Below are 13,973 nucleotides of genomic sequence, written 5' to 3'. Positions count from 1 at the left end.
TATTGGTTCTAAAACCACAAAAGAGTCTTATAGCTAAAATGTATTCACTATTAAGTTCCATCCTATTTTAGGAAAGTTAGAATGTTAGTTATAGTTGGCAGAATATATACAATTTTTAACTGGAACCAAAAGGTGAATAGCTCTGTATCTGTAAGCAATGCTTTTTGGTTTTAATTGTAGAAAAGTGATTGTCACAAACTTATTACCTGCTAGCAGGTAGATGTTTTCTCTCTCACACACACACACAGCTACAGATTCTTTAAAAAAATTTAATGGAAAGAAGCTCTAGGGAAATAAGGAAAACACATTTACAGTTCTTCAACATTGTACACTATAGAACTGGTTATTTTGATGGTACAAATATTTTTGCTATTTTTCTCAGAAAAGACAAAAGCACAGTATACGTCTAGAATGACCTTTTTTCTACCCACCACATGGAAATGATGTACAAATCCTTTAGGCATTCTTAAACTGCATCTGTCACATCTTCTTGATGCACAATATATATTCATTTTACAATTCTGGACGTGGACCAAACCCATCTTTGTTCACACAGTGATAATCCCACTGACGTCACTTTTGAGTAAAATCCCTGCAAAATACCTATGCACAACCTAAGTCCCACTGAAGCCCTCAAAATAGGCAAGTAAGATTTTTCTTATAGCTACTGGGACAAAGGAGTACACACCAAAAGAGGCATGAGAAATTCTCTCCCCCAAACTTCCTATATTTCAGAGTATTCGCTTTTCAGCACAAAGTGTTCTGGCCCAGGATCATTTTTTTATATATGTGTTGGGTTCCCCCCCACACACTCCATTTAACAAAAAAGAGCAAACAGGAGCCTCGCCCTCAAATTCTGAGAGAGTTGGATGTTTACCAAATCCTATTGCATAACATTTTCCTTTAGACAAGCACAAAAACAAATGCTATGTTCTGGGATATTAGAATAAATTCTATCCCTAACATGATATGGGGCTTCTTGACAGGCCTTTCTGTCAGTTGCATAGGTGGTCGTGGAGCTGCCTCGAGGTTTATCACCAAGCTTGGTTGCGGGAGAGTCGCATCATACTGATTATGTATGCTGCCTGTTTGTGCAGACTGACCCATACATACTTCAAGACCCACTGCAGCTGTAAAGTTGCTAGCATGCCCACAGCCATATCATCTTGTGTGGTCCTGACAAGTCTTCCATGCCAAGCAGGGTCAGGTTAGGGTAGTAGTTAAAAGGGAACCCCCCTTGGAAGATCTAGGATGTAGTGATGATAATTCAGTAAGTAGCAGTCTTCCCTCCACACTGTTATGGAACTAACACACCAGTCAGATATTAAGGGGCATGGTGCTTATATATGGATGAGCTGGGAAACAGAGGATCTGACTGCTTGCTGTCAACGATCCCATGGTAGTTTTCATAAAAGTAGGTTTGTTAACAGTGTTTTCCTGGCCAAATTGTAAAACATTCTGCCACCCACAGTTTCAGCTGGATACAAGATTCCTCTGCATCCTGTTCTAAACATTGTTTAGTGTTGCTATGCTCAGTTAAACAGCTGCTGTTTTCCACCCCAGAGAAAGATGCACTTCAGCATAGCTGGTAAAGTGCTAAGCTCTGGGGATGAATGAGGTACAATTGCTTAGATAGACAGAATCTCTTACCTACCTCATTAGTCCGTGTTTGCACAGCTTGTCGAGGTCCTCAGGTGAAAGTCATTATATGCTCAGCACTGATATTTTCAGGGAAATTTGAGAATTCAGGGGAACAAAGTTCCCTTCACTAGGAGGTTCACACAGCCTTCAGCTGCTGAAGTGGTAACATGAGCAAAGGGGCACCATGTACAATTGCATAGTTTGCATGTTTTTAGGAATGGCTCTGGATACTCAAAAGCAGTATTTTCACTGTTTTCATTTCTTCAAATCAAGTTTACTCACCAAATTTTGGGCTAGCTGGGAATCTTCTTAGCACAGTTCAGCATCATGGCAAGGAATGTTAACCTCATACATCATTTGCAGATGAACTATACGTTATTAGTATAGTATAGATGTACTGTACTTTATTAGTACAGTACATCTGCAAATGCATAAACAACACAGTGTTATAGGAGTTCAAGCTCCCACAGCAAATCACTTCTTTATACAGTAAGACATGTATTTACAATGGTAAATTAAACCATTAACACAAAGCACAATGACAAAGGTAAATAAAATTTCACAAAGACTGTGTCTTCAGCATTACCTAGAATTACTGTTTATACCAGCTGCAGTGACTATAACTGTTATCAACAGATCACAATACATTTTCTTAAGATTTAGTTCTACACTGCTACCAAAATTTCCTGCTAAACAAAATACCATTCTTTAGATAACAGTAGCAAAAACCATTCTGGGTACTGAACTAAGTCAGCATGTTTCCCCATTTGCAGCCATGTGCTGCAGTTTTCTGATGAGACCAACAAATATTCAGTGTCACAGTCTGTGACTATCACAGCTGCGATTCATATTTAAACTTCGTGGCAAAGAATCTCTATTGAAAAGGGTTACAGTATCTGCAAACACAAAGAAACAGTTCCCTATGGAAGTGTTACAGAAAGCCCAAACACCCATAGCAAAGCACTTCCTGCTGACCAAAGCTGTACTGATGGTGGCTCAATTTAAAGAGACAAGAGGGTGGAATTCCAGATCTTTGGGGTGAAATCCTGACTCTTGCCATCAATGGCATTTAGCTTCAATGAGGCCAACTTTCACCATTAGCATTTAACCCAGCTTTGAACAACCCTGGATTCTTTTCTTTCCAAAAAACCAAAAAAGGCAACATTTACATTGAAAGAATATTACAGTGTGCAGTATCAGTTCTGAATGCTACAGGAAGTCTAGCATTGCTGGTGTCTTTTAACGCACCCTTCTGGTGTTCAGTCAACAGAGAGCTTGAGGCCCACAGCCAGGATGAGCAAACATTCAGATGTTCTTCACTCTTGTGCAGTTATTTTAAGAAAAGAACTTCTGTTTTCATGTTTAAATGCAGATGCTCCAACCTTCCCTGTGCTCTGAATTAATAATTTCCTCATGGGCTTTTTTATGGTGCTGTCATTTTGGTACCATAAGTCTTTACAAACGTTAATTAATTTATGTTCACAACACTCCTGTAAAGGGAGGTAGTGTTATGGTCCCCATTTTAAACATAGGGAACTGAGTCACAGAGATTAAAGCCATAACTGTCAAATAGTTTCGGGTGCCCAATTTGGGAAGCGTGAGGGCCTCATTTTTCAGAGTACTTAACATTTTATGGCTCTTCAGATGTGCAAAGCCCAGCTCCCCTTGACTTCAACTGCAGTTATGAGTGTTCAGCACTTCTGCAAATCAGACCTCAGGCTTAGGTGCCCAGAAAATGAGGCACACACACGGACCATCTGTGAAGCATTTGGTTTATATGACTTTCCTAGCACTGCAGGCTCTGAGGCAAAGGCAAAGAGAGAATCCAGTTCTTCAGAACAGCATTCAACTGCCTACATCAAAAGCCCCTCCTTTCTCTTCCTGCAGCAACAGCGACTCCAGTCAGAAGCACATATGAAAGCACATGCTTCCTCCCCCCCTGGACTTTCCTTGCCCTATCCTTCCCTCCGTTTGCAGTGGGCTGCCGCTGCCTCTGCCTCCACCGCCTCTCCCCACCTGCCCACTAGCCCCCCTTTATAGTTTGCACCCTTTGCTACCTGCCCTGTCCAGCAGCAGCCCTATCCTTTGCTGCTTGCCCCACCCCCTTTTATTGTTTGCAACCTGCCCAACCACCCCTCCCCCCTTGGGGTTTGTTACCCCACCCACTCTTCCTCACTTCACTGTTCCACCAGGACCACCTTGCAGTTTGCTTCCTACCCCATTTGCCCCGTACATCTGTGCTTTCTCAGCACTTGTGATTGCACCCTACCATTGTCTTTGAACCCCTGCTCACTGCACCACCTGGCAGTCCCTCCCCCAGTGCAGCCAGAGGAGTTGGTGGTCCCCCCACCCTGCCACAACCTCTTTTCCTTATTTTATTACTCCCCTCATGCTATAATCTGCTCTCTCCTCCCCCACACATAGTGGCATAGTGGGGAGAAGTGATTAGCCTCTGTTTTTCCCTACCTCCACCCTTCCCTTTCTTATTTCTATCCCCTCACCCCTCTGGTGCCTCTCCTCATCACCTGCCCTCAGTGGTAGACCCCGACTCAGCCACACACAAGGCTTCAACCACCTCTGTGGGGACTGAGGGAGGGAGCCTTCTGGCCATCACTGTTGCCCAGACTTGTTTCTCTCCTCCATCCACCCCTGTGGCAACCACCACCAACACTGCTGCCAGTATCCTCTGTGTCCCCAGCGGGGCAGTGGCAGCAGGAACCCCATTGCCAACCCTCCTGATACCACCAATGGAGCCCCCTCGGTCAGCAGAAAGGGCCAGGGGAAGAAAACAGCTAAGAGCCCCGCCTGGAAGGCTTCTTCTGCAGCAGTTGCGACTACTGTCATGTCTCCGCTCCCAGGCCATCCTTTCCACAGCTCTGGGGGCACTTGCTCCTCAGCACCCAGCATGTACACCCAGATGGCCACAGTCCCACTATTGCCTCCTTGCCAGGGCTCCTTCCCCCACCCTGACCTGTGGGCTCGGTATCTGTTTGTAAGGGGGCTGTTCTCCCCTTTCTGAAACAGTGAGTTTTGGTTGGCCCTCTCCCAATACCAGGAGAAAGGGGACGGGCCGAAAGGAAAGCAGGATCCTGAGACTGACAGTCCCCTGGGCCAATGGGGCAATGGAAATGCTCCAAATCAGCAAGATTGACAGAGAAGGCAGGTCAATGGCAGAGTCAAGAGCCCAGGTCCCATCCTCCATGTGAGCTAATGCAGCCTGGAGCCAGGAGCTGGAGTAGCATAGATTAGTCATTCTAACAAGGAGCCAGCGCTGAGCTACAGGGGGGAATGGTTGGTGGATGTCCACCGTGCCACACATAACACTGGAGCTGGGATGGCGGATGCCTGCCATGCCACAAATAACACCAGAGCCAAATGTGAGGGCCTGGCAGAGGGAGATGTCGCCAGACAAGAGGGCTTGAAGGCCAGATTTGGAGGGCAGGGAATGTGACCCAGACGGAAGGGCCAATATAAGGGAGAATGGTCCCACCACCTAGAACACCTGAGAGTTCCTGGACCCCACCAGAGCAGGTGTCTTACCCATGGTATCACCGCAGCTTAGCCAGGGCCTGGCACATGTAAGGAACAGCTGTGAACTTTTCTTTAGTTGCAGGGGCAGCTGTTTGTGGTGTTCCCTGTGGGCTCACATTCCACCAGGGATCTCAGCTGGTGTCTCCTCCATGGAGCAGAAGTAGGAGGTTGGCCTGATTTACAGAATACCCCAGATACTTGATCCTTTCTGTGGCCAGACGGAGACCTTGATACACACCTATGTAGGTTGTCTCAGGCTGCAGCTCCTGCAGTTCTAGCTGCACCTTTTCCCTCACCTCCTTACATATGCACACCCTCTCAGTGGCTCCACAAAGGTGTGAGATCTCCTCCTCAACCTCATCCTGACGCTGGGGCCAAGATGGCCAGCCACCAGATCAGGAGGAGGAAACTCAACAGGGGATACTTTGCAACTGTGGGATCTGTTTCTGTTCCCTCATTGTATCACATCCCCAGGCAAATTCCTGAGGGTGGCATTTACTAGTTCTTTGGATGCCTTTGAAGAGATGTGGGTGTTGTCCAGGGTTCCCTGCTTCATGTCCTCTTCTGGATCCCTTGTTTTGGCCCTGTGACCCTCACTCCCATCCCTGTGTGACCCTCTGCAATCTGGACTGGTGAATCGCTGTGTCATTCCCAACCTCCCACTCTTGGAGCCTGTCTTACTCTGCTTTGCTGTGTGAACTCCCACTTTTGGGCAGTTCATGCACAACTACCAGCAAGCAAGTTGCCTCCAACTCCGTGGGCAAGTGTCTCTAGCCAGCCACTCATGGGATTATGCAATGGTATGACCCCAGCCAAACCCTCACTCCCAGATGCAACCCTAGGAACTGCTGACTTACAATGTTCAGTGCTGCCCACTGAACACTCCAAGCTCATATGTTTGTCAATTTATCAAAGAAATTGATATGCACTAGCCTTGTCACTACAAATGGAGTGTCTAATGCACTCTAAACCAAACACACTGCTTTAGATAAAAGAAACAAATTTATTAAGTACTGAAAGATTTTAGTTATTATAAATCAGAGGAAAACAAGTCAGATTTGATCAAGATAAACAAAAGCCAAATGCATTCTAAATTAAGTTTAACATTTTTAGCAATCTTGCGTATTCAGCCAGATTTTCACCACAGGCTGGCTGGTCAGCCTCCAGCCAGGACCTCCCCCTGTGATCAGCGCTTCAAGTGCTTGGTGGTGTTTGCAGATGGATGTGGAAGAGAGAGAGAACCGCAAAATCCCTTCCCTTTTTAACATTCCCTCGTCCCCCTCCAGGACCTCGCCCCCCATTTCAGGCTCATATGACAAACAGTGTCCGTGCATGGTTCCCTTCATGTCCTGAGTCACTGTGGTCCTTTGTGGCTTCATTTGTTGATGTCTGGGCCAGTCCTTTGTTCTTGGAATGCTGAGCTGGGTTGTTCTATACAAGTCCTAATGAGGTACAAATTGCACTTCAGCTCTATAGAGTTTTGCCTAGATCTGTTTCAAGCCATGAAACACATATTTGGGAATTTACATAGTGAAGCCTCATAACCACACACATGACACTGCAACAAACATATTACCATAACAGTAATGTTCAGTGTGCCAGGAGCATAAGATGTGCCAAAAACATCTTACATGACATACTTTGCATTAAACAATATACAATAACTCTACAAAGGTGAATGAATGATATACAATTACATAATAAGGGTGTACATTGGGGGTGCAGGGTTTTTTCATTTGTTGTTCCCCCACAATCATTCGCCAACTGGGCTGAGTGGCTTCTCCGTGTTGGTTGCAGTGATGGGCTTTTTGTTTTTGGCAGGCCTAGATTCGCCTGTCCTGGATACCACAATAGATACACACCTTCCAACTTCTGCCACAAATGAGGTAAGGATCTTACAATAGCACACAGGCCTGGTTCATTCCCAAAGCATAGTCTGTATTATGCCCTGCAGGAGGCAGGGGTCTTATGGAAAAAACAGTGTGTGATCTTGTAATTAAAAGCTATCATAATGCACATGTCCGAGAGGGCTGAATTAAGGTTGCACAGGCAACCTTAACTCTGGCATTTCCTAACTGCTGAGTGCTTGACATTGTAACTTTAATGTTCTTTTGATTTGGTATTGATGTAATTCCCTAAGTTTAAAAAAAAAACCCAACCCTTTAAAACTGAAAAAAACAAAAAGTTCATCTTGTACAAACATATTGACTTCCCCACCCACAAGTGTCAGAAGTAGAGATGAGCTCTTTAGATCCACAACATGGTCCTCTATTAGTTGAGCTAATAGAGTAACTGGATGCAAGAGAGTGCTGTTCTCTTCTATGTAGACCTGCCAATCCAGGGCGATGAAAGCACATGTTTTGTTAGGCAGTATCACACGTAGCAGCTAGACAACAAAGGAATGTTGAGACTCAGGAACAATGGGTTCAATTTCATATTCTGAGGGAAGTGTGCTCCAGTGTCGTGTGTCTCAACAGGTAGGCTAAAAGGCAATCGGGGGCACAAGGCATTTAAAATTTTATTACAGTCTAAAGGTAAGGAAAATCTTGCTCCCTCACTCCACACACACCCTTACCCTGCAAGGTCAAATATTCTCTGTCACTCTCCCAACACACACACAAACAAATGTGATAGGCCTTTATTGTGACCATTGATACATTTTTTCCTCTTACTTTTATAATAAACATAAGGGGATCACACAATTTTTTGACTTTCCTGTCCCCTTCCTCCCCCCCCTTCAGCCCCACTACCAAGTTTCTGGCCCTGGCCCCATGTTCCTTCCCCTGCTCATAATCTCTCCTTCCGCCACTCCTGTCCTCCCCCTGGTTCTATCTTTTCTCTACCCCTTGTTCCTCCCTCCTCATGTCTGCTGCCCTCTCTGCTCCTGACCCTGTCCCTCCAGCTCCTGCTCCTAGCTCCCATCTTCTCCGGTTCTCATCCCTCTGCATGCAAGTGAGGCATCCTTCGCCTACTGGAGGCAGCAGGAGAAGCATTAATTTGAGAACACAGGCGAGCCAGTCTCCCTATTCTCAGTGCTTGTGTCCCAACCCACAGCAGCAGCTGCTGGATGCTAGGAGGAGCAATTGCAGGAAAAGTCCTGCTTAGCTCCTGCAGCCCCAGGCTGGAGCATATGCAATGCAGAGGGAACTTTTGACGAATTTAGCTCCCAAACGCTAACAAGTCTCTACTGAGCACGTGCAAATGGAGATTTTTCAGAGGCTTATAAATTGGCCAAATTTGGATGAATTTTCACAGTGATGGCAAAAGGCACATTTCTCACAGTAGGGCAACCCCACTGCCAAATTTCCAGTTCCTGCTCCAAAGGCTGGAAGCACCAAGTTTCTCAATTAAAGTTTATAAGAATTTTTTAACATGGGCAAAATCAATGTATTCTTTCTTAACCTAGTTCGTGGACGTAGCTTAACCATTTTTAGCTGAAAATTCCCCTCCCTCCAAAAATTAGCCTGAAGCAGACATCTGGCTTAGAAAATTTCAGCCCAAATGGTGTAAATTTGGCAAACGTATACTCAACCAAAAGCAGGGTCTTACAATGGACATGCAATCTTAACTATAGGTAAGGCTTCTGCTGTGGGGTTATTAATTTCATTTTTCTGGGTTTATTTTTAGAAATGTTTGAGTTTTACATAGATGACCAAAACATTGGTAGGGGTTGGGGCTTTCTCTGTGTATACACTGTAGTGAGTAATGTATATGATTACACTAGTCATTACAATAGTATATACTGTAACAAGTAACGCTTTATAATGTTCCCTAGACTTTAATGATTCAAAGAGCACTACATCAAAGTGCACTAGGGAACCTTTAGTGCACACCAGGAGGGTCTACACAGACCAATTAATAATGCATAGCACATTCGTGTGGTTTAGAAATCACACACTCATTCTCCACCTTACTGTATCTAAGGGCTTATGCACATGGAGCAAGTTACAATATCTAGTATTTTTCCAGTTTTTGTGGGATAAACACAGATTTCCCATTTTTATTTATGTATTTTATAGGGGGAGGAGGGTTGTTTCATTGGTGTTTACTGTTAAACCCTAAATATAGGCTATTTATATGATGTTTAACATGATGATGTCCTTTTAAAACATTAGATCAGCAATGCTCGCAAAATGAACCTATTTTGCATACCTGGTCCTCAAAATACAAGCCAGGGAGATGTTGATAGTTTCCAAACTTTTATTTAAAATGCCATAAATTTATGTAATTTATAGTTAATCATCTGATGCTCTTAAAAGGTGGATTGACAGTGGATGAGAGTTTGCCTTTGGGAAATGATTGCAGTCTATGTGTTGTACCTGTATAGGTTTGGCAGATATGTGATCATAGCTAATGGCTAGTAAATTTCGGACTCCGTAGGGAAGAAGATAGGAAAGAGAATGAACCACACTGGACAGATGTCTGTCACGTTGTTTGATGCACTACTGGAAAGTGCTCTGATATTACTATGATAAAGGTGGTATAACAACCTATATAGAATAGAACTAAATGATGCTAAAACGGTAAAAAAAAAAATGCAGGATTTTTTGTTTGTTTGTTTATATCACTCTTTGTGACTTTATATGCACAACTAAGCTTATCTGCTTTTAGGCTGTGCCCCTGTTGATATAAAATATCATAAGTTTTAGCAGCCAAGCATGTTAGGGACTAGCTCCCAGATACCGCTCCTGTTATTATTACTTAGGAGCCTACGGAGGGTAAAACTTAGGCTACATGCTGAGAATGTACATTTCAAAAACATAACATGATTTTGTGGCAATGGGTAGTGAAGTCAAAATATAGTGATGCAGTGCGGAAAATGCCATCCATTATATTGTAAAGAGAAATCAAACCGGAGGGGCTTCTGGAAGCTTGACAGTAATCACGAAGGGGAGGGGTTGGTTATTTTGCTCGAATCCAGAACAATTTGGTGGGCGCTTCTGTAACAGAAAAGGCTCCTGGAGAAAAAGCCCTGTTAGGGCCCCTGATCGATAAATCAGCTGCAGTAAAAGGAACGCCGGCAACATGGATTAATTCAGTTAAACAAAGGGAAACGCAGGGAACCAGCATTGCCAAACCCCATCACCCATCAGGAGTCTGAGGCACAAACCAGTTTGGTTTTGACGGCGCATCCTCCCCAATCAGTTTCACCGAGCTCGGCCTTCCCCAGGCAGCTGCTATGGAAAGCGCCCCGCAGGTCGTACCCCGGGCAGCCGGCAGCTTCCCTCCACACCCCCCGGCCCTTGTTCCCGGACCAAAGGAAGGAGCGGCCCCGACGGCGCCTGGCCGCCTTTTAGCTCTGTGCAGCCTGCATCTCACCAGGGACCAAAACACATCCCACTCCCCAGTAAATGCCGGGCCCGATCCTGCATCCCTGGGGCATCCAAAAAGGCCTCTGGGCCGGCCGCCTTTTGTTCAGTGAGCAGGAAAGTGCCGGACTCCTACCCCCATTGAAGGTAGAGGGACTTCAGCCGTTCAGAGACAACAGGATCGGGCCCTTAAAGGGTAACCGGGGGTGCCGAAGGAGGCGGGAGAGGCTGTGATCCTGGATTTGTCCCAGAGCCCAGACTCCGCACAGATCAGGAGCATCTACACTGCAATTAAACAGCCTCTTAGCCCCAGCCCCCCTCTCTCCCGCCCCCAAGCCGGTGTCAGCTGGCAGGGGCCTGCCACGGATGTCTAACTGCTGTGTAGACGTACGCCCAGTCAGGACAGACAAATGCAGGCGAGTACTGTATTAAATGAGACTTCTCTAGCAGCCCTGGCCTCACGCCGGCTACTCCACCTCCACAGACCTGGGACGTAGATATCGGCTCTCAGCCCTTCCCCCGCAGATGTAACTGGAAGAGATCGGAAACATCCCGCCTTGCCGCCCTGCCACCCCAGGACTACACTGAGCCGGGAATGCCAGCGCAGCGGGACTGGAATGCTGGCAAAGCTCCGGAGTGCAGCGTCTGGCGTTTACACTAGTCACAGGGCTGAGTTCGGAGTGAGTCCCAGAGCGAGGATGTCCCTTTGCCAGGGTCGCAGCCGCGGGCTCCAGGGTTCGGCTCTTCCTGCCCGGCTGCCTGATCGCGGAGATGAAGGGTCGAACCCTGCCGCCTCTCAGCGAGACCCGGGCCCGTGATCGGGCGCAGGCAGGAAGACCCGGGACCGGGCGAGCGTTCAGTGCCCCTGGAGACAGCGGGCACATCTTTACGAGCCGGGCCGGGGGGATTGTTCCGAGAACGACCCGCCCCGGTCCAGCCCCGCTGAAGCCCGCGGGCGGTGGGTTTCGTTTCGAGCGAGTCCAGCTGTGCCACCAGCGAAACCTGCTGCTCTCCAGTCCGCTCGCCTGTTCCCAGGGGACTCACGGCTCCTTTTCGCTCCCCTTCCCCGGCCGCAGCAGCTGCTCCCTTCGCCTCCCCGCGCAAAGGCGGCTTCTCCCGAGCCCAAACACCTGGAAACAACCCCCCCGAGGCAGAGACGGTCCCTGCACACGACACTGTGCCCGACTGCCACCATCCCGCGCTGCCCTGCTGGCGGTGGTGTTGTAACAGGCGCGGGTTTCATGGTGCAAACACACGGCCGACAGCGCAGAAAACGTTCCCACCGAGGCGCTCGCAGGATCTGCTTTAAGTGGGTCTGAGCCCGAGCCAGCAGAGGGGTATTTACATCCACTCGTCGAGCTCTGGCTAATTCCCCGGGGATCTACACCTGAGCCAAATTGAGCAAATGCTCCCACCTGCCCTCCCGCTCCGGTTCCCAGTGTGCTTCCTGCCCTGCTTTCAGCACGCCGGGAGCAGAGCCCCCCTAGCTTTGTGCTGGTGCCGGAGCTTTACACGCAGCTAACCCAGCCTAGTGCACTGCTGAGTCCGAGGAATGACATTCAGCCCAGGGATTCGCCTGCCATCAAAGCCTAATTACAATAATTTAGAGGTGCATGAGTGACAGCAGGCTCCATTCGGGGTTGAATTGCAATTAAGGAGCGATAATTATGCACTGCACCGTGCAAGGCATTAATATTTATGGCGGGCGAGGACCTGAGGGATAGAGCATGACCGAGGTTTTCAGCGCAGTGTTAGCGGGGCCGGGAAAGTTTGAAGGATGCATGGAAGAGGAACGTGGCGGCCGGCTCTGATACAGCCGAAGGAATCCAGACGCAGCAGCTGGGGTGGGAGCGGGTTATAAATACAGCTAGCCAGACACATGTCACCCGTCAGCGCCCGCCTCCCGCACCACCAGCCGGGCTCCCCTGTCTTCGGGTTTTTCCCTATCTGATCACTGGGGGTTTCCACGCCTCATTACCAGACTGACGTCTAAACGGGTGGAATTCATTCCGAAGAGCCATTCATCTACTTTATTAACTGCCTCCTTGCCCGGCCTGTGTGGCCAGCTCCCGCGGCACCCGCCCTGTGAGAAGCAGTTATTCACCTCAGGGTGGGAGGAGGCCACGATGGGGCTGGTCCTGCTGGTTGTGCCGCGTCCACGTTCTCCTCGCTCCGGTTCGGGCCGCGATCTCCGACCGACTCGCCCGTGCCCGTGCGCTCCGCTGCCGGGGCCTTTTAGAGGCGATGCGCTCGCCATCGGCAGTGCCTGCCCAGCGCGGCTCGAAAACCACACACGGAGGGAGAAACTCGGCGCTGCGGGAGGCCGGGATTTTACGGGCACCACGCTGAGCGTTTTTTCAAAAGCAGGGGAGGAAAGTAAAAAAATATACATCAAAACTCGGCAAACCCAACTCCCGCGGCGAAAACCAGCCCCGGGCGTCACACACACACCTCGCTTCGACTCAACGCCTGGAAACCCGAACCCGCCCCAGGCGGCGGCGGCGGCTGCATGGGGTGGTTCTTACTGCCGCCTCGTGCGTCCCTTCCCACGCTCAGAGCAGCAGCACCAGCAGCAGCAGCGCCTGGTGCTGACCAGTTCTGATGTAATAAAATAAACCAGCGAGTCCTCGGGGACCCTCGGAACGCGGCTCCCATGGCAACGGGGACTATATAACCTGTGTCTAGCTGCTGCAGACTTCAGCAGGGGCTGCTGCGATCCATCGGTCTCCAGGGAGCTGTGATCTCGGCACAGCAAGCACAGGGAGAAGCGAGCCAGCACGGTGCTGTTATACCACAGAGAGCTAGGGCTGGATTAACCCAAACCCATAAAGGAATCACGCAGGAAGGAACCTAGCTAATCCAGAAGCTCATTGGTCAATTATCCCAGGCTCTAAAAGGTTGAAGGGCACTAAACAGTACTTGTCTCTTTAATACAGGACTTGATCTCCTCCTGGCTCTTTCTAGATGTACACGCCAGTAAAAATAGTGCCGCTGAGTAGAGTTATTTTCTATTATCGATATGTAAAGTTGTTATACTCTAGATGCATATGCTGTGCATATAAATATCCGTATACACAGAGGAAACCTTAGCTAAACTCTTTAGGGCAGGGGCTATGGTTTTGTGTGTGTTTAGCCGGCGCCTGGTTGGCACATTTTGTGTGTGATTGCAACATAAATAATAGCTGTGGTGTCCTGAACAACACCTCCACTTGCATTTGTATAGTTAAATATATTATATATATTTAGATTCCTGAACAAAATATATTTATATAAGCATGGTAAGGTATATAATCGCTTCATAAAGATTTGTATACAGTAATACAGAAATATGGACATTAATATCATATAGTAATTTTGATGTATATTATATACGTGATTATAGAGCAACGTGCATATTTTCTCTAAGGCAGTTTCTGATTATTGAAGTAGAGAACTGGGGACCAGGACTCCTAGTGGGTTTTTTTTTTCCTTGGCCTTCCACTCACTGGCTAT

The 13,973-nt window shown here is 47.6% G+C and overlaps 1 long non-coding RNA gene across 1 annotated transcript; it reads right to left on the bottom strand.

Moving 5' to 3' along the window:
• Positions 1–12,484: 12,484 nt before the first annotated feature.
• On the bottom strand, positions 12,485–13,136 carry LOC137162486 (uncharacterized). The gene is made up of 2 exons (XR_010922374.1): positions 12,933–13,136; positions 12,485–12,826 (listed from the first exon to the last, which is right to left on the bottom strand). It is a non-coding gene; the product is annotated as an uncharacterized lncRNA (long non-coding RNA).
• Positions 13,137–13,973: the final 837 nt, after the last annotated feature.

Source organism: Emydura macquarii, unplaced genomic scaffold (assembly GCF_026122565.2).
Source record: "Emydura macquarii macquarii isolate MOO-44397 ecotype Brisbane River unplaced genomic scaffold, CSIRO-AGI_Emac_v2 contig_2422, whole genome shotgun sequence".
Lineage (NCBI taxonomy): Eukaryota > Metazoa > Chordata > Testudines > Chelidae > Emydura > Emydura macquarii.
This window is presented reverse-complemented; position numbering and strand designations above follow the sequence as displayed.